The following is a 21,408-nucleotide window of genomic DNA, read 5'->3' on the forward strand; positions in this document are numbered from 1 at the left end:
ACAGTCTCCTCTGCCCATTGGAATTCTGGGTTAAGCTCCTAGTGCCTGACAGGGCAAAAACATTGTTGCGGGTGGTTTTGGAGTACATGTTGTCAGTTGCCCCTCCCTCCATGGCAGACAATCATTTTTGTGCCTTTTTTCTGCACAGATGCCATACCATGGCAAGCGTGCAGCCTGCTCAGCTCACCAATGCTGCTGCTGTTGTGTCCTGGGTGCTTCCTGGGTGCTGCTGGCAGCAGACGGTGCAATAGGACTGCAAACCATCGTCGTCATCATACACCGCTTCTGCTGCAACTCTGCTCTGCTGATATTGCCTCGACAGTGAATTTCTCCATGTCGTCTGTCGTGGGCTCCCGGGTCCTCGGGAAGTGTGCACAGTGCTAACCGTCATCCTCCACCACTTCCACTGCAACTCTTCTCTCCTGGTGCCATGAATCCACCTGGCAGGTCCTCTTGTCATTCGGTATGAATAGCTATTCTTGTGGCAGTCATCATCATTCACCGATTCTGCAACAACTCTGCTTTCCTGCTCTTCTTCAGAAGCCATAACATGGCAAGCATGGAGCCCGCTCAACTCACCGCTGCTGTTGTGAGCATATAAACACCTTGCGCATTATCCTGCAGTATGTGCAGAACCAGAACCTGCAAATGCAGGAGAGGAGGCAATGACAACGTGATCACAATAGTGATGAGGACTTGGACACAGACGTCTCTTAAAGCCTGAGCCCTGGCAATTTGGACATCATGGTGGTAAAGGGGCAGGTTCATGCCACAGAACACTGATTCTGGGCCTAGGAAACGAGCACAGACTGGTGGGACCACATAGTGTTGCAGGTCTGGGATGATTCCCAGTAGCTGTGAAACTTTTGCATGCATAAGGGCACTTTCATGGAACTTTGTGACTTGCTTTTCCCTACCCTGAAGTGTAGAAATACCAAGATAAGAGCAGCCCTCACAGTTGAGAAGTGAGTGGTGATAGCCCTCTGGAATTTTGCAATGCCAGACAGCTACCGGTCAGTCAATAATCAATTTGGAGTGGGTAAATCTACTGTTGGGGCTGCTGTGATCCAAGTAGCCAATGCAATCACTGAGCTGCTGCTTTCAAGGGTAGTGATTCTGGGAAATGTGCAGCTCATAGTGGATGGCTTTGCTGCGATGGGATTCCCTAGCTGTGGTGGGGCGATAGATGGAACCCATATCCCTATCTTGGCACCGGAGTACCTTGGCAGACAGTACATAAACTGCAAGGGGTACTTTTCAATGGTGCTGCAAGCACTGGTGAATTACAAAGGATGTTTCACCGACATCAATGTGGGATGGCTGGGAAAGGTACACGACGCTCGCATCTTCAGGAACTCTAGTCTGTTTGAACAGCTGCAGGAAGGAACTTACTTCCCAGACCAGAAAATAACTGTTGGGGATGTTTAAATGCCTATAGTTATCCTTGGGGACCCAGCCTACTCCTTAATGCCATGGCTCATGAAGCCGTACACAGGCACCTTGGACAGTAGTAAGGAGCTGTTCAGCTATAGGCTGAGCAAGTGCAGAATGGTGGTAGAATGTGCATTTGGACATTTGAAGGGTCACTGGTGCAGTTTACTGACTTAGACCTCAGCGAAACCAATATTCCCATTGTTATTACTGCTTGCTGTGTGTTCCACTATACTGTGAGATTAAGGGGGAGATGTTTATGGTGGGGTGGGAGGTTGAGGCAAATCGCCTGGCCGCTGATTACACGCAGCCAGACACCAGGGCAATTAGAAGAGCGCAGCAGAGCGTGCTGAGCATCAGAGAAGGTTTGATAACCAGTTTCATGACTGTCCAGGCTACGGTGTGACAGTTCTGTTTTTCTCCTTGATGAAAACCCACCCCCTTGGTTGACTCTCCTTCCCTGTAAGCCAACTACCCTCCCCCCCCTTTGATCACCTCTTGCAGAGGCAATAAAGTCATTATTGTTTCAAAATCATGAATTATTTATTAATTCATCACACAAATAGCAGGATAACTGCCAAGGTAGCCTGGGAGGGGTGGGTGAGGAGGGAAGCATCGGGCAGGGTGGTGGATGAGGGAAGGACAAGGCCACACTGCACTTCAAAAATTATTGAATGCCAGCCTTCTGTTGCTTGGGCAGTCCTCTGGGGTGGAGTGTTTGAGTGTCCGGAGCCCCCTCTCTTCTTTCCCACCCCCCACCCTTTGTTCTTGGGTGTCTGGATGAGGAGGCTATGGAACTTGTGTAACCACCTGCCCTCCTCCCCAAGGGCTGCAGTGGCTGTCTGTGCTCCTGCTGCATTTCCTGCAGCTCCACCAGACACCGGAGCATATCAGTTTGATTCCCCCAGTAGCTTCAGCATTGCATCCTGTCTCCTCTTATCGCACTGCCGCCACCTCGCCTCTTGCTCCTACCACCTCTCATCTTACTCATCCCTCCTGTCCTCGCATTCATTTTCTGCTCTGACATTATTTGCCTCCACACATTCTGCTGAGCTCTTTCAGTGCGGGAGGACTGCATGAGCTCAGAACATTTCATTGCGAGTGTGGTGTGTGTGTGTGTTTTCTCCCCCCGTCCCCCCCCAGCCTTCTTATCTGCGCTAGCCTCTGGGACGGAAATGATACGGGGAGCATTGAAACATTTGCAGCTGCAGGAGGGGGAAAAAGGGGGAGAGTAGTATTTAAAAAGACACATTTTAGAGAACAATGGGTAGACTTTTTCATGGTGAACTGGGCTTTTAACATTACATAGAACGTGCTTTCGGTACAAGGTTGCATTTTGCCTCTTATATTGAGGGCCTGCCGGTTTGGTGTGAGAGATATCACACACACACACACACACACACACACACACACACACACACACACACACACACACACACACACACACACACACACACAGCGCCAGGCAACAGAATTTGCCTTGCAGGCAGCCATGGTAAGCCACAGTCTTTTGGCTTCTTCAACCTTCATAACATGTGGGAATGGTTGCATACCATGCACCCGTTGGGTTGGCCATTTTAAAGGAGGAGCTGTACTGGCCGCAAATGCATCCCAAGCCTTCAGCGCAAATTAATCATTAAACATGCTTGCTTTTAAACCATGCATTAAATTTACAAAGGTACACTCACCAGAGGTGCCTTCTCCGGCTTCATGGTCTATGAGCCTGGGTTGGGAGGGTATTGGCTCCAGGGTGACAAACAGTTCCTGGCTGTTTGGGGAGAATGGTTTCTCTGCTTGTGTGATGTCCTCTATCCTCCACATCTTCCTCATCCCTGTTGTGTGAGACTCCCCCCTTGCAGGTGTCCACGAAGAGGGGTGGGGTAGTGGTGGGGGCCCCTCCCCTAGAATTGCATGCAGCTCATCATAGAACTGGCATGTCTGGGGCTCTGACCCGGAGCTGCCATTTGCCTCTTTGGCAGGTTTAGCTGAGGTCCTTAATTTTCACGCAGCACTGCTGCAGGTCCCTGTTGTAGCCTCTGTCCCTCATGCCCTTAGATTTTTTTTTTTTCAAATATTTTGGCATTTTGTCTTTTAGAACAGAGTTCTGATAGCATGGATTCATCTCCCCAAACAGCGTTCGGTCCATGCTGGAGTTCTTTTGCAAATCTGGGACTGCATGGTCACCCGTGCTGATCAGCTCGCCATGCTGGCCAAACAGGAAATGAAATTCAAAAGTTCCCAGGGCTTTTTCTTGTCTACCTGGCCAGTGCATCTGAGTTGAGAGTCCTGTCCAGAGCGGTCACAATGAAGCACTCTGGGATAGCTCCTAGAGGCCAATACCATCAAATTGCATCCACACTACCCCAAATGCGACCTGGCGATGTTGATTTCGACACTAATCCCCTCATTGGGGAGGAGTACAGAAATCGATTTTAAGAGCCCTTTATGTCGACAAAAATGGCTTCATTGTGTGAACGGGTCCAGGGTTAAATCAATCTAACACTGCTAAATTTGACCTAAACTCACAGTATAGACCAGGGCTAAGTGTATATGAAGTTGGGGAAATTGACTGCAAAGTAACTTAGAGACATTTGAATGCTGGCCCTATAACTAGGACATCCATGTGGGGGAGATGGGGATGGGGGAAGACTGCATGACAAGAGGGGCAGTAGTTCTTTCCTTCAAAAGTTCATGTACTTGGAGTATGTCTTCACTACCCACTGGATAACTTTCAGAATAATTCTCATGATCGCAGCTAAGAAAAAAAAATGTATGATTCCATAACTTTCAATGGCCAGGTCCATTCACAAAGTTTTTGATATAATATACTGAATCTCTTTGAAATAATCCTCAATAAATGTGGAAGATTTTCAGATGACCAGTCCGTCCTGTTTCTATTAAGCTTTGGAGGTGCTAGCCTTCGTACAACACACTCACTTCATGCCTGTGGAAATAGAAATTGCATAGTCTTACAATATAAGAACATATCAAACACTATTGAGTTCTTCTCAAACACATCAATAACCACCGGGTGTAATTGGTGTTTCAAGTTTTGTGTTTAAGGTATTTGCTTAATTTCTGTTGCAAAAGCTCTTGTATACCTCCTTTGTACCCTGACATAACTTTGGCACAATCAAAGCAACAACGTATTTTGAGGGTCAAGACCGAGTTTGTGGAGGTCTTTCAAAACTTGTGTAATATCTTCAGAAGTAAGGCCATGCAACTGGGTTACTTCAATAAGCCTCTCCTTGGCTTTGCCATCAACAGAGTTGCATAAAACAGTGGAGAAATGTTCTACATCTATAGCATCTTTTGTCAAGTTCTTCTGCCTGAATGTGACACTACATCACCATCTTTGTGAGGCTCTTCAACAATAACTTTCAAAACTATCTTCATCACATCAATTATTTCATTCTGAATTTAGCAGAAGTGTAACTTTGCATTTTTTTTAAATACTTTTTTCAGAGCATTCTTGAGTTTTGGATCTTGACCTGGAGTAACCTTCTGTAGTTTGATGAAAATTCCTAATGAATTGTTCAGAATGAGTGTTAAGTCCTTGAAGTTTGATCTCTTGATCTCCTCTGAGGCAACTCATTTATGACAGCAAACTAGATAATTTTTGCCAAGGTTTTTAAATAGCACCTGTTTCTCTTTGAGGGATGAGACACCTGAAAATTGTCTGTCAGAAATTGTGACACCTGAAAAGAAGTTATGATAAAACCAATATTATAATCAAATTCATAATTCAGTAACCTTACTAAGCAAATGAATAAACTTTAAATCCTAAAATGAGTAAATTTCTTGTATGCTGGATCTAATACAGCAAGTTTTGGAGCTCTATCCCTCAAGATAAGGGATTTCTTATAGGTGTTGAAGAACCTGCTTTTAAAAGAGTCCCTCTCTTTTTTTTCCCCCTACCTCCTTGGCATATTGACTCCTGGTTTTCTTTTTTGTTTCAGTGTTTTCCCATTAAATTTTGACGGCCCACTATTTGTCTCCCCATCCTCCCCAACAAGGTTGTGCAATATTAGATACTTGAAGCTAGTCTCATCTGGTTGGGGAGGTGGCCTGTTTCACCTCCCTGTAGTAAGGTGGAGCTGACTGTTGCAGCACCAATTTCTGAGCACAGTTTTAAATACATCAATTCATAATCAAAATTTGCATACATATCTCATCATAACCATCAGATTTCACTTTCATAAGAGACCTTACTTAATGTACTTATACACAGTAATATTGTATACCACGAGTTGATTCAATTGAATAGCCTTTAGGGTTCAGATCCTCTGTTCTCCCTTTTGAGGTGTCTGGACCCCAATTGTCACAAATGTAGAAATGGACAAAAAATGACCTGTTGCTTCTCTCTTCCTTGCTGCAGTCCACTCAGCCATTGCATTCAAGTGGACTAAACAGCTTTCATGTTTGATTAAACCTTTTTGCCTTGAAACAGGCAAAACCCAATTGCAAAACCCAGAATTTGTTGTTTTAAATCCGCTCCACTTCCACCAGCAATATCAGGGTGTGCATACATCTGACAAACCAAACAAAAGGCCTTATCAGCTTTAACAGAAATGGTACTTCCAATACTGTTGCCAACCAATCTAGGCGTTCCCCTTGACTGTGCAGTAGTGTCACAGTCCCCCGGGATAGTCAATCTAAGGGTTCTCATGGACTCTTGTGGAGCAGTCCAGTGCTAGTCAGTCCATCCATCACTCTCATGTGCTCCAAAAAGAGCTTTCACCTCTGTTTGAAAGGAGGAATAGCTCAGTGGTTTGAGCATTGACCTCCTAAACCCAGGGTTGTGAGTTCAATCATTGAGGGGACCACTTAGGGATCTGGGGCAAAATCAGTACTTGCTGCTGCTAGTGAAGGCAGGGGGCTGGACTCAATGACCTCTCAGGGTCCCTTCCAGTTCTGTGAGATAGTTATAACTCCATATAGTATATTATTTAACTCTCTCCACTCCTCTCTCCCCTTCAAACAGGTAAGCAGGGTTTCACAGACACTCCAGCATAGAACCCTCTGTCCTTACTTTGCTGCTTTGTATATTTTGTAGGCCTTCCTGCAGCAGTCCTCTCTGCGGACACTTTCTTACCAGGGTTATACGTCTTTTTATTATAGCTGCAACATAATGCAACCACACTTCACTTGGCTGAAACACAGTCAATAACTTCCTCTTCCCCCATGGACTATTGGAATTGTGACTATTACTGTGCGCTATAGAACTACAATCACTCATCTGAGGAAACTCAGACTAAGAAACTTGTGGGGCTGGAGGGGGAAGGAAGAACTGGAGCACATCTTATTTCTACAGAGGAGTAAAGATATGTCGGGGAAGAGGGGGCGGTGAGCCCTCATGTTCATCTTAGCTACTAGGCTTATTTCAAAATCTTACTTCAATTCAGCTGTATTCAGAACTGTTGATATTAATGAATCAAAGGTTTGGAGGCAATCTAGGTATCTTTCTGTAAATGCTTGTTCATTGAATGCTTCAGGCTGTGAGGACAAACACCTCCCTCCTACTTTATGGAACGCTGTTTCCCTGGGGGAATCAGATGACTTAAGTGAACATCTTCTAAGTCTGATTTCCAAATCAGATAACTACTATTGCAAATGGCAGGCTGAATATTCTTGATTTCAAAATCATGGGACAGTCAAAACTTTGTAGCTGATGATGCTATTCAACCAACTAATCAGTATTACCAACCCCAAATGTTAAAAAAATCATGAGTCAAGCTCACAAAAATCATGTGATTGGCTTTAAAATTGAGATTATATAAAAATAATATATTTGGTGGTCTTTTAATTTGCTTTCTTCTTTTTGAGCCTTTAGAATGCACTGAGGTCACATTTTGAAGTTTTTCCACATCCATGAGGGCTAGAAACTTACAAAGATTAAAATCATTACATATCCACTTGACTCCAGGAGATGAGGCTTTAAGAAAAACAATAATTATCATCAGACTCGTGACAAAATCATGAAACTTGGCAACACTGCCTCCTATTAATACAGTGATAAAAATAGCTAAACGAGGCTTATGATATAAGCAGAACTTGATTCTGAGTGTGTCACCAGTTTTGAGAAGTCTGGCTCTGAAGTCACTGCCACCTAAACATATTCAACTGGGTGTTTCACTGGAAAGTTTTCATTTACAGTACCTTATCTGGCTATTAGCTTAAACATACATTTTCCTCACTTGTGTATCTTTTGGCTTTGTTCTAAACCAAAATCTGATTGCATACCAATCACATTTTCCACGAGTTTGGAACTGAAACCTCGATCTGAATCTTACCACTTGCCCCTAACTCTGGAATTGTTCAGACCTCTTCAAACTTTAGGCAGTGAGACATTATAAAAAGGTGATCAGTATAGGTAACTGTACATTGTCAATTTGTAGCAATACCAGTCACATTTAGCCACTGAAGTAGTGCCAAGAATCTTGAGTTACTTCCTTCTTCCTGGACGAGTAGGATTTAAACAAACAAACAAATAACTCCCTTCCATTTCTTCCCCTCCCCCTCCCGCCCCCTCCCCCCCCAAAAAACAACCTACTTCAGGATTGGTAGAAATGCAAGCCATGGATAATTGTTCTAATTATCTCTGTATTAAAGAGGCACCCTCTTCAATTGTTCCTGATAGTTTCTATAAGAGAGACTAGCTGAAGTCATCAGTAGATCATATCAGCAAGAGAAGTGGGTTGGGAGGCCAGATTACTCAAGGGAGGAGGGAAGTACTGGCAAATACCTTTTGTAAAACTGCCACCACTAAATTCAGTAGTCACCTATTCTTCTGACTCTCTTGTCCTAATTCCAAGTCCTCCTCTTTCATTGCCTCCCTCACTGTCTCTTTGCAAAGCCAAGACCTTTTACCAGAGAGCAACACTGAATTTCAGAGGTAGCTGTAAAATATCCATCTTATCCAAATAGTTTCCATCATACAGCTGACGCAGACTCATCAGATCCAATGTAAAGCAGCAAACAGGAGGATTTTAAACCATTTGACATTCTCTGGACATCATAATCCAGTAATTACTTTTATGCATAAGTGTCTCCTAAATGTTCTATATATGGCATTGTATCTCAAGATGCAGGAAAAAAATACTCAGTTACTGGTGTAGTACTTGATAGACAGCCAGTCCAGTTTGTCAAAGGCTGTTAGAACCCTTTACATCCTTAACATATTGGGTCACTTGCATGTGCAGATGAAAATCCCTAAAATTGGCATCCTTTTCTACACACATTGCTTCTCTATGCATCACATCTCATTCAGCATCTTGGACGAGCTCAAAAGAGATAACGGTTTGAGCAAAGTGGTGGAGCCATTCCATTGTTTCCAAAAATGAGACCCATGCTGCTTCTATTGAAGTCAGTGGTAAAACTGTCACTTGGCACTAGTGGGATCAGAGTCATACCCATTGTCTGCCACATCCTCTACTTTTGTTGACTGCTTGAAAATGTTGAGACACTACTTAATGGAGGAAGTGGGAGAAATAAAACACTTCTACAATATATGATGGTCCTTGCATAAGACACAATTTAAATACAGTTTTGTCTGTACAGCAGCTCATCTTTCCTTCCCCCTGTATCTTTCTCATATTTGTTATTCTGGCAAAATAGGTGCCAGCTCATACCAAGTCCCCCATGCCTCAAATGAACACTGATACATAACAACTGGAACCAGTCTGGTTCACCTTTGTGTTAGTATTGTTAAAACAATATTAGTTATAAAAATATGCTTAGTGTTTAGACTTTATTGAATGTTTGTTAGTTGCACTTATAACATCTGTATCCTATATTGTACAGTAACATTTGAGCATTTGCCCTATAAGCCTCTAACTGTATAAATCATCAGACTGGAAAGACATAAATTAGTGTGAAATGTTGGCTTCCAACCAAAGGTGTTGGGTCCTGCCCAACAGAAAAGGTCCATCGACACTAGACAAACTATTGTGGAATATCAGAGGACAAAAGATTTTGATTGCTCTCCCTTCTCCCCCTAAGAAGAAGAAATGTGCAAGTAAATACCTCTCATCATCTAAGTTGGCAGCTCAGAGAAGAGGGAAAGGGGATAAGAATCCCTGACAAGGAGAAACTGAATCTCTAAGCTGATTGGACTCTGAGGGCAAGGTTTTCTAGGTATAAGCAAAAGTGCCCCAGGGTTTATCTGGGCTGGCCTAAAGGATTTATAGAAGCATCTGTAATAATGAGCAAAATCTATCTCCTTTGAAGCTGTGTGTGTGTGTGTGTTTGCCTGATTTAACATTGTAAATAACTCATTTCCTTTTCCTAGTTAATACATCTTTAGTTAGTTTGTTATAGGACTGGCTACAAGAGTTGTTTTTGGTGTGAGATCTAAGGTGCAATTGACCTGGAGTAAGTGACTGGCCTTTGGGAGTAACCTTAATATTATTGTGGGTTGGTTTGGTGAAAGGGACTATCACAAAGGCCAGATTGTCTATGAGTCAAGATCAGAGTACCCAAGCGACTGTTTGATTCCCTGGTTAGGGTATTATGATAACTGAGGGGTACAACTTGATACTTGGTTGATGAAATCTAAGTATAGAACTCAGAGCCAAGTTGCCTCTTAACAGTCTGTCCTGAGGTTGGTGTCCAGGCTCTTGAGCCACTGCAGGACAGCTTGACAGATGTCATCACTCTTATTTGAAGTGGCTGTTTCACTTGTGGGCACTACAAAAATAATCTTAATTATAATTAAACATAGTTTAGTAAGTAGGACTGTGCATCTGCTTTCTGTAGAAAGCCAGATGAACCTCTAAGTATAATGGCAAATGCTAATAAATCAAAGTTGTTTGGTATCCGTATTCTTTATTTTCCACTGGCTTCTTTGCCTCAGGCTTCTTTGCCTCTATTTTAAGGGGCTTAATATAGGGTCTGGTCTATCTAGTTTTTTCCATAATCCAGTAACATAAATATTACACACAGACCAAATCTGACATTGTTTGCACCAGATATGGCTCTTGAGTTGTCTGAAAAAACAGCAACATGAAAACATATAAAGACTTCTTAGCCCCCACATGGGGGGGGAACCTTATTCTCTCCAACTGTTAAACAATATTTTAAGATCTTTCCTCCTTTCTTTAACTCTCCGTTTGCACTGAAAACATTCCAGGAGAATCATGTGTTATAAGGATCAGGTTTGCAGCAGCTTCCCAAATAGAACTAATGCTTGCCAGTGATTCCCTTTAGTGAAGTTATTATGGTGTCCTGGAACAATAGAGTTTGTTTTATAAAATCATCAAGAATTTGTCTCAGTGGGAACCTGCATTTGCTGAACTATCACAGGACTTAAGTGATTGCTGGAAATGGAAATGTATTGCAGTACAAACACACAATACTCAGCTCCAACAGATATGAAAGGTCACTAAGCTCAACAGTCATATGTTCAAAGAACTTTTTTTTTTCTCAAAGTGTTAACTGTACTTTCTTGGTGGCCCAGCTCCAATGTTGTCCATGGCATCTTCGTGGTCTTACTGTCTCAGATAATGCAATGCTTTTTGAAATACTAAAAATTCCCACATAGGCTGGTCTTGTGCTGCTCCAGTATTGTAGTGCATGGTTGTTGTAAAAAGATCATATTCATTGCTAGAATCTGCACTGCAGTTGTCATAATCCTTTGTCATCTGTTGCTGTGGAAATTGATGTGGTTGCAAATTCAGCATTGAGACTTCACTGCTGGGAAGAAGCAAGCTCTTGGTTGAACCCAAATCTTCAATAACTAGATAATGAAGATCAAATACATTTTAAAAATGGAAAGTTTAATAGATTTTTGTTTTGAGCTTTGTGCATTTTCAAATGCATCACACTGAAAGTTCTATATTAACCCTTTGGGCAATGGACAAGCATATTAACCCTGCAGTGGTCAATACCCAATGCTTTTTGGAGGGGGTGCTCTCCTGTACAGACTACTCTTCTTTTCTTTTTCTGGCTGTTGGAAACTTAGAAGAAACCCAACCCATGACCAGACCTGCCATAAAACACCCTCTCCACCCCACTCTATACACACAGTGTGACCATTCTTCCAGCCCCTCTATTGGGCCAAGAACCAGCAAAAGGAAACATGTCACATCAGGTGCTGAGACTGTTTTCTTCCCACCTTTCCCTCCATCCTCAAAGTGGGACTGGAAACATACTGCATGTGAAAGCAAGCAGGGAATGTAAGACTGTCAGCTCAGACACTGAGATAGTATTCAGCAGGAGTGAGTTGCAAGGGGATGTCACAGTGGCAGGGAAAGCTTCACTTGTGGATTGAGCAAGACAGATAGAAAGGTAATATTCCATTCTTCACTCCCCCAACCCAGAAAGAGAAATTAGAACGATTTGTGATGCACCAGTGTCTCGGGAAAGAGTGTGTTCATTCTTGGTACCCTAAGGGTGAAAGTCAGGAGTGAAGGTGAGGTGGTAGGGAGGAGGGAGTTAGAGGGAGAATTCCTCCTATGCTAATAGTATCTAATAGTATGAGTAGAATATCACTCCTCCTTAGCTTGGGGGAGCAATGCTCCCCAACAGCTGCTCCTACTATACTTATGTGGTTAGACCTCCCGTCTCCTATTCAGTGTAACTTAACAATGGGTGGTTAAGATAAACTCACATAAGTCTTAACTGAGTAACTTTGTTTTTCTGACAAATCATGAATTAGTCTCACTGGAGTGATAGTGTTACTGCTCCCACCTCCACTGAGAGCAAAGGAGGTAATCCATGTCTGGGACAAAAAGATGCTTGAGAAGTTATTTTAATTGTGTCTCATTATTTATCTCCTCAATAGATTGAGAAAAGGCAACGTTCTCCTCCTTACCAAGCTCGTCAACATCTAACAGAAATGCAGACCAGGATTGTCTGACTCCCTAGGACAAATCCACTGAAATCACTTCTGGTTACTGATGGGCTGTCTTATCCTGCTGCATCCTGATGACCCGCATACTTTGAACAGTCAGCTTATCCCATTATCTAACACTTCCTCTGACAACTACCTGAAACTGATCACCTCGGAAAACAGCTGCTGATGTAAGGTGGCATGATGCAGATGCTTTAAAGACTAATTTGATCATCTATCAAATAAAGATGTCACAAAAAGACATTTCCATGGTAAAGGATGAGACCTTTGTCAGTTGACTCCTAGGGATTTCTTCTTGTTTCTGTGAAGACCAGTAGGCTAAATTCCAGGCATGTTTAAAAGCTCTAACTGTACTACAGAACCAACTAAAACCTGGCACATGATAAAACAGAACTTCTATTTTAGGTAAGATATATTCATCATATCCCCTGCCTCCATCATTGGTTCAGTCTTTCTAGACCAGTGGCTCTCAAACTTTTTTACTGGTGACCCCTTTCACAGAGCAAGCCCCTGAGTGTGACCCCTCTTCCCCCCACTTATGAATTAAAAACACATTTTAATATATTTAACACCATTATAAATGCTGGAGGCAAAGCGGGGTTTGGGGTGGAGGTTGACAGCTCGTGACCCCCATGACCTCGCAAGGGGTCCCGACCCCCAGTTTGAGAACCCCTGTTCTAGACTCTTTATTAATCAGATGAAATGTTGTTCATCCCTTTGTTACACTGGAGTCTTCTTTCTGTAGAAAAACATTCATGTAGCATGAGGCTTGCTTAAATTGGAATTGCATTTGGCATGCTGAAATTCATTGAAATAACTTTTTCATTGGTATTAAGTTTCACTAATTGGAGTTCACTATAAAATAGCTCTACTGTATGAGGTAGATTTTTAGCAATTAGTCTAAAAAAATCCTCATGCAGTGATCTCAGGTTGACTGCAAATTTTATTCCCGGAACATCTTAACCACCAGTCACAAAGCACACTTGTACCCTACAGTATGTATCTTTGTGTGTAATCCTGTGTTGCCATATCATATGTCATGTGTCTCCTCCAAGGAGAATTCTAGGGCCAAATGTTCAGCTACAATCCACTCTATGCAGTTCCATTGATTTTTCATAAGGCATCATCAGGTATACAGCATATTAGAATTTGGCACAAAAATAGTATTCAGTGGATACTCTGACCTTGTCTTAGGTAGCATAAATACATAGCAACATATATTAACCACACCACGTACCCACCTACCAAAACAAGTCATTCTGCTGCACACACTTCTCCTGGTGAGAGGATGAGAGAACAAACACATGATAGATGATAATCATACTGCTTAATGCATAACTGTGAGGAAGGTGGTATAACGACCTATGCAGAATTAAATATTTGAGCATTCAGGCTTAAAACTAAGTTTTTTAATACACTCACAAGTGTACTTTTTACTCCACAGATGACCTTAATGACAGATTGCAATCTCTCAGAGTGGAAACCTAAATATATAGATAAATGGTTGTGGGTGAATAGTACATAGAGTAGCACAGGTGAAAGCTGCAAAGGGGCTGTGCACTCAGGTTCTCTGGAGTAATTTAAAACTTCCTTTAGACTGTACTAAATTAAGCCGTTTACTAATGACCCCAAAGGATTAGCAGAGAATCCACTACAGCCCTTCCTCCAAGAACATTCCCTATGCTGACTGCAAGGATGAGGGGTGACATGTTTCCTGGTAGATATGATCTAATAATGGAATGCATAGTAATTCTAATCCAGGGCCTGATTCTCCTCTCATCTATACTTGTGTAACTCCATTGGCTTCAGTGACATTACTTCTAATTTACAGGGGTGGAACTGAGAGGAGAATCATGGCCATTTAAAAAAAATATACTCTATGTTCTTGTTGCCAATCAGGTCCTTCTCCACCCTCCTCCCACCATGTGTTTCCCATAAAGGCCTTGGCTGCGTTGAGTGCTATATGATAGCTTGTCTGGAAGCTGAAGACAAGGTGCATGTACTTTTGCTAGAAAGACTTTCTGAATGACTTATATACAGTAGCTAAAGTTGTAGCATGCTGCTATCTTACAGTGTCTGGATGTGGTCACATTTACAATGTTCACACTGTAACTTTCACAGGGAAAGCTCTTTCATGATGAAAGGGCTTTAGTTCATACAGTGTGATGTAAAAATACATCTATGAAAGATCTGCAAAAGGAAAAAATCTAAAAGGCAATGCAGGACAATGTAGCACTGTGCTCTTATGGGAGGGGGGAAATTCAAAAGCATACCAAACAAATACAGTGAAGTATATAAAAAAGTTCCTCGGCCCAAGGCTGTTTTTCTTTTAATTCTCAATACTCAGAAAAAAATCTTTAGATTTATTTTCTGTAGAGTGACAGTTTTACTTGTAGACAGTAACAATTACACAGTGTTCATCGTTTAAAAAGCCAGCATTTACTAATCATTACCATGCTGTTAAGAATATTGCAGTATTTCTCTACATTATGAAATACAAAATGACTGAAATCTGAATATTGTGAATTGGTAATGTTGACTGTCTAATGGTTCTCTAACAAAGTCGCATTATTCTGGAAATTCATATCCCTTATTGATCAATTTACACTTCCATGCAAGATAGGTGTTTGTTTTTTACATTTATTTATTTTAATTTCTGGGTGTGGTCAAGCTGTGTACCAGAATTTAACAAAAACATTTCTCGCTCAAGTCAGTCAAAATTTCCTTTCGCTCCAGTGGGAACAAAATGTAGTTCTTAGACCCAAATCTTCCTCCACTTCCCCAGTGAGGAGGGCCCCCGACCTAACATAACTGCTGTGGTTCTGCTGCGTGGAGCAGGAAAGGCTGGACTCCTTCTATAGGGAGTTCTTCATGGAGGTTCCCACTGCAGCTACGTGCAATGGGAAGGAAATAGCCAGAGGGTATGCTGGTGGTACGGGTGATGGAGGGGAGAAAGAAGTGGCTGTGCAGGCTGCTCTAGCCCTAATGCTGAAGTAGTCTTTGAAACTGTTCTTTTGCCATTTAATGATGATGGGCTTTGCTGGACAGAAGATGGGAGATTATTCAGATTTTTGTAGCTTCCTCAAACCATGATAAGTTACTAGGGTTAAGTACCGGGGCAAGGCTTGGGGCTGAATTTCCACGTTTTGCACCTGTAAAGAAGGAGCTAATTCACAAGATATTCTGGGCCTGATCCAATCCCAATACATTCACTGAGTGTTTTTACTCTGACTTCAATAGGCATTGGTTTAGCCCCTCCATGGTCACAAAGGTTTTTTTTGAAGTATTCCATGTAACTGTGCAAGTGCACCACAATCTTGACCTGCAACTCCTCTACCACTCTAATCCCAGGCTTTTTTCTTAAGCAAAAGATGTCAATTGTAACAAACTTTGTGGCAGTTCTGGTGTTGTGCACAATTAATAAGGAATTGACTAAGACTATTCATTTTCACTAGTGACAAAAGATGAAATTTTAATTTAAGTTAATTTCATGTGCATATTTATCTCCTCTGTAATCTTTCTTGTTCACCTATGCTTGAATAGAAATTAAGCTTTTAATATAATGACAGAAAAAAAATCCCTCTGGCATGGGACAGGGGGTTTCCAAATACAAAGGGTGATCATGAAATCTTTTTATACGTACCATATCAGTGCTAGAAACATCTGAAATCTCTAGACATTTATGGGGAAAAAATAGACACAGGTCCTTTTAACTTCATTTTAATTACACTATTATAGTAGGGTTTTCTTTGGAAGGATAAAATGGGAAAGGCAAATATTTTGCTGAACATAACATTTGCCCTTCCTAAAAAAACATGATTGGGAAGGAGGCTGCATATAGTAAAACCGACAACAAACAAATCTGGCCCAAAGTGTAAAACTCCCTTTCAGATTAACTTTCCCATAACTGTAATTAAAAACCTCAAAGGAGGAAATAAATGTACACAAGAAGGAAGGAAGGAAAAAATAAATAGTAGAAGAGATGAAAGAATTAAAAATCAAATTGCACTATATTTTTTAAAAAATTCACTCAACCTTTTTTTCACCTGGCCATAAAGCTATTTATGGATTGGATTTAAACTACTTTAATGCTCAGATGAAATAGTAATTGGCACCATTTTAAAATCTAGTTGGATAGCTTGACTAGATAGAATTTCCAACAGAATATCCCCCCCTTTTAAGTGCACTGTATTAATTATTATACTGGTTTCCGATTGTGGACAGAAAGATCAATATTCTCCTCTGTTTATAAATGTGCAATGGAATTGTACCCATGTAAAGAGAAAATTTGGCCCTCATTGTCTGGTGGGTAAAGCAAGCTTTATTTTTCAAACCAAGACAATGAATTATAAATATTAACTTCTGAGTTGAAATATATGACTATCTTCTCTCACAAATTCTGCTAAGGTTGTTCAAACTGAACCAAAATCTGAATTTTGCAATTAGGCCGCTCTTTATAATGGACTGAACTAGAATCCTAAACCTAAACACCTCTAATCTTTGGAGTCTGAGGTGGGATTCACTCCAAACTTCAATTTCAGTTTTGTAGCCTGGGGTTATTTGCAATAATTTGTAACTTAAATCTTGTGTTGGCATCATGGAGTACATGGTTAACTTACTTTGCAGTTCTCTACTTAAATGTATGAGACAGAGTGTGCTAATCCCTGTGAGATGATAGATGTTTGAAATCAATTAAAAAAGCTGTGTATATATTTTTGCTATACATCTAGTTATTCATTCCTATGTACTATCCTTGGATTCCTCCATAGATGGATATGTGGCTTGTTTGTTTGTTTGTTTTTTGTGTTGTGTTTTGTTTTTTTGCAGAGGGTGGACAATATAAACTACTTTGTTGTCGTTTTTCACAAATGCAAACCCAGAAATCAGTAGACTTAATCTGGATTCATATTGAAATAAATGCAGACTTTGTCTTCAGGAATCTAAATCACCTATGTATTTAATAATTGTATTTTTACAATTTCCTTTGATAAAATAACTCTTTCTACATATTTAAAAATATTTGCTTAGTTTTACTAAGTGATTTGTAGTTTTAGCTTATCAGTTAAGGTATGGTTCCGGGGAAATAATTTAATGTTTTTAAATAAAATTACAATTTTAACTATAAACTGCATAAATCTATATTTTAGCTAAAGCTGTGTGAGACCTGGGGGCAAATGAGTTTTTGCTAAGGAAGTCTGTTTAGAAGTGGGAACAAAAATCATACTGCCAACTGCACTAAAGCAGCAGGTTCTCCTGATCTGAGCAAGATTTATCATAAATTCACTTATTCATTTCAATGATCTGCAAGATCCTGTGATATCTCATGGGAATGTGACAAGATGAAAAAACTTCTCAATGACCACTGTACAACAGCAAGGATGGGAAAAAACATTAGGGAGGGGAACATGTAAAAACAGAGCAAGATGCATGTTTTAATCTGCTGGATATGCTGGAAGGTTTTAATCTACTATATAGTAAGAAAGTGTAAATGTTTCTTATCACTTAAATCCATTCTGCCACTCTGAAGGGCCAGTATAGTAGGGGGTTACAGACAGGGCCAGCTCCAGGCCCCAGCACACCAAGCACGTGCTTGGGGCGGCATGCCGCGGGAGGCGCTCTGCCGGTCTCCGGGAGGGTGGCAGGCGGCTTCGGTGGACCTCCCGCAGGCGTGCCTGCGGAGGGTCCGCTGGTCCCATGGCTTCGGTGAAGCATCCGCAGGCACGCCTGTGGGAGGTCCATCGGAGCCGCAGGACCAGCGGACCCTCCGCAGGCACGCCTGCGGGAGGTCCACCGGAGCCGCGGGACCGGCGACCGGCAGAGCGCCCCCCCCACGGCGTGCCGCCGTGCTTGGGGCAGCGAAATGGCTAGAGCTGCCCCTGGTTACAGATAAGCCACCTATTCAGATTAATACAAATAGCCAAGAGTAATGGACTTGAATATCAGAATTCAGCCACCTTGACAGGGGAAGATGGCTAAGGTGGGAATGATCAGTGATTGCTGGACTTGGAGAAAGGAATCTGCAAGCCTTCCAGAGCTGGATAGGGTTGGGGAAGAAATGATAGCTTAATGAGGAGATGGTAATCTTTGTATGGGGAACAGAAACTATTTCACTTCCTCCTGATGATTCACCTAATCAAACACTACTTTGTGAAAATACTGGCATGACCCTCATCCTGATATGATGATGAGCTCTACCATGGAGACAAAGTGAATCAAGGGGTTGAAAAAACAAAGAGAGAGATCTGAGAGAGAATGGACACTGCATTCTAGAAATTAGCTTAGGACAGAAGAATGAAAAGTTAAGAGTATCTTTATTGCTTCTAGGCTCGTGAGGAGTATACATCTGGATCTGTTGTGCAAATAAAATCTTTTGAAGATATAGGAAACTATTTTGAATAAGCCTTATATTAAAGAAGAAGGCTGTTATCTGTAACTTCATGTGGTCTTCCCCAAAGGAAATGAGAATTCCTCGACCTATCCTGTGGGTGTAAAATACACTCAAGGTTTCAGTCAGAGGAATGGATTGAGAAATCCTTTCCCAGGAGATCAGTTGCCATCAGCTACAATCCAGTGAACATAAAGGATAAACCTAAGGACAAAAAGGAGGCAAGTTGATGGGTGCAGGTGATGATGGACTTTCTCTTTAATACATTCTAACAAAGTCATCTGACTGAAGCAACTGATGAGAGATACTGAGAGGGTGTGGTGACAAGAACTGCCTGGGGAATTTTCCATCAAACTCCACATTTGGGGCTAAAACTTTTTATGCAGGCCTTTCCCATCTGTCTGTCTCTCTCCTCTGGCACTGGTCCATTCAACCTGAGAGACGATCCATGACAGCTGACTTACACAGGTTGGTCATCCTTTCCTTCTAGTTACCAGAACAGGAGTTAAAATGTTATCTCTTTGCTTTTTCTTTCTCATTCCTGAGGAGAGAGCACATTCTTACTGATGTCTAGTACAGATAGATCAAAACCTTAGACCATTGCACAAATATCTGTAATAAATCTCAATATAACAAAATTGTTCCACCGAACAGGGACATCCTTATCATTCCTATGTCCTCCATTTTCACAGGGTAATGCACCTCCCTCCTTGTTCAGCACCATATTACTTCATTCTCCCCTTCTATGCTGTTTTATGTATAATTGTTCAGTGTGTGTTGCCCACTCATGTCTCCTCTGTCTTATCTACCTGCTATTCTGTCTGTTTCTGTATTCCCTATCTCCTGAAAGAGAGAGCTTTCAGCTAAGTCATAACAGAATGAAATGATGGGATACTAAATAATTACTTAAATTTTCTACTAAAAGCAAAGCTCCTCTCTAGTTCCTTTCTGTATTAAAATCTTAGGCATAGATTTTAACTATAATTTCTATTGATGCTATTTAGAGCTGCTTAACTGTTCTGGGCAGTGGCTGGATCCCTCACTAACATACTGAAGATGTGTTACCTTTTGCTGACACAAGACTTCTCTTTGTCATTGTGAGCACTAGCTAGGTGAATGTATTTAGACAGACTGTCCAACAGCTCCTTTTTGTTGTTGATTATGGACTTGTATCAAGTATTAAGTAGCAACAATGCTCTGTCACTGCCTGAAGAATCTGCATAAAAGGCTTAGTAATTCCATTCTCCCAAGGGATTATGCTACACATCTTTTGTGAGTGAATTGGTTTAACCTTACCATATACTGGATCTCTCATTGGCTCATACCTGTTTTCCTTACGTTTTACCAGCTTCTGCCCTAATGATTGTGTAGGGAGTGGAAGGGGGCTGGGAGGCCCTGCTCACTCCAAATGTATGAAAGCCGCCTCTGTGTACCCCGCCTTTCAAGTTCCTTGAGGAGCTTGTCATGTCTAGTGAACTGTGAGTGGGGTGCAGATGGGAGAGAAATATGCATCCTCCCCTTCCAATGCTGCAGGAAATTCATGAGGGAGTTGTTGTGGTCATTGGCTCTATTAATTCATAAGTGGAGGCCCATCCATGCCATGTACTCTCCCCTTGAATCCCCACAAGTGTGAGGGAAATCTTCTGCTGTTGCACAGTGCCACTATTGGAGTCCCACTAGTGGTGCACTAGTCATGGTAGGTGTGCTACTGAAGGTAGGCTGCTGAAGATTTTACCACAGTATCATCCAACCCTGCTCAAGGCATTTTTAGATGGGATATGGACAGTCTGAGTAGGGTTGTAGTGTAATGGCGCCTTTATCAAACAGTGAAATGTCTGGACTGGTAGCTAAAGCATCCTTTTGAGGCTATTTTATGACTAGATATTTAAATTTGTCTTTTTGTTTAATTTGAAAAAAAGTTTGTTATGGAGCTGGAGATGCAGAATGCATTGAATTTCTGAGTTATGTGCTAGGACAGATGAACTCTACTTTAATTCTGTAAACTATCAACATTTCATCTTTTGGGGCTCTGAAAGAGGGATTATATATTTTTATTTATGTTTTGACTGAATATATATCAGTGGCTTTCTTCTGAACCCTAACTTAGGAGAGGACACTACTTAACCTATGAATGTAGCAATGTTCAGTATAGATAGATGTATTAACATGCTTCACTTCATTAAGGTATTTTTAATTTGGGGCAGAACCCCTAATCTTACTCCATTCCTTCTCAGTAAGCCTGAGGGCCTTTATAAAACTCTTAATGATGTTCAATCAGAGAAACAAATAATTAGCCTGCATTCAAGTAGAGCTCTTGGCAAGGTGACTCGAATAATGAAGTACTTCATAATTTTTTTCCAGTTGATATTTCACAAAAGACAGACCTCAGATTTGAGGATATCCTAACATCCCCTTGTGATGCAAGCTCTCATAAGAGTTTTTTTTTTGTCTGCGATAAATATATCTCCATTGGTTTGTAGCTACACAACAAGATGCTAAAGTTACTCTGCATATACCATACTACCTGTGGCACCATAGACTGCACTAAATCATTTACTAGTAAGCAAAATTATATTTTCAAAACTAAGAAGAAGAAATTGGCTGATTTTTGCCATCATTCACTATGACAAGGCATATTTTCAGCAAGTCTGACAGTTTTGCTCATTGTGGATACCCTTGCAGTATCTTTTCCCTGAAGGCATCAGAGGAATATCTTTGACATCCCAAGAGTAGGTATTAT

General features: G+C 41.4%; 1 long non-coding RNA gene across 1 annotated transcript in view; it reads left to right on the forward strand.

The window, feature by feature from the left end:
• LOC120405796 overlaps positions 1–1,034 on the forward strand; it is a 70,624-nt gene extending 69,590 nt beyond the window's left edge. The window contains exon 4 of the long non-coding RNA XR_005598887.1: positions 149–1,034. This is a non-coding gene — a long non-coding RNA (uncharacterized LOC120405796). The remainder of the gene's footprint in view (positions 1–148) is intronic.
• The last annotated feature ends 20,374 nt before the right edge of the window (positions 1,035–21,408 follow it).

This window comes from Mauremys reevesii, linkage group 5, assembly GCF_016161935.1.
Source record: "Mauremys reevesii isolate NIE-2019 linkage group 5, ASM1616193v1, whole genome shotgun sequence".
NCBI lineage: Eukaryota > Metazoa > Chordata > Testudines > Geoemydidae > Mauremys > Mauremys reevesii.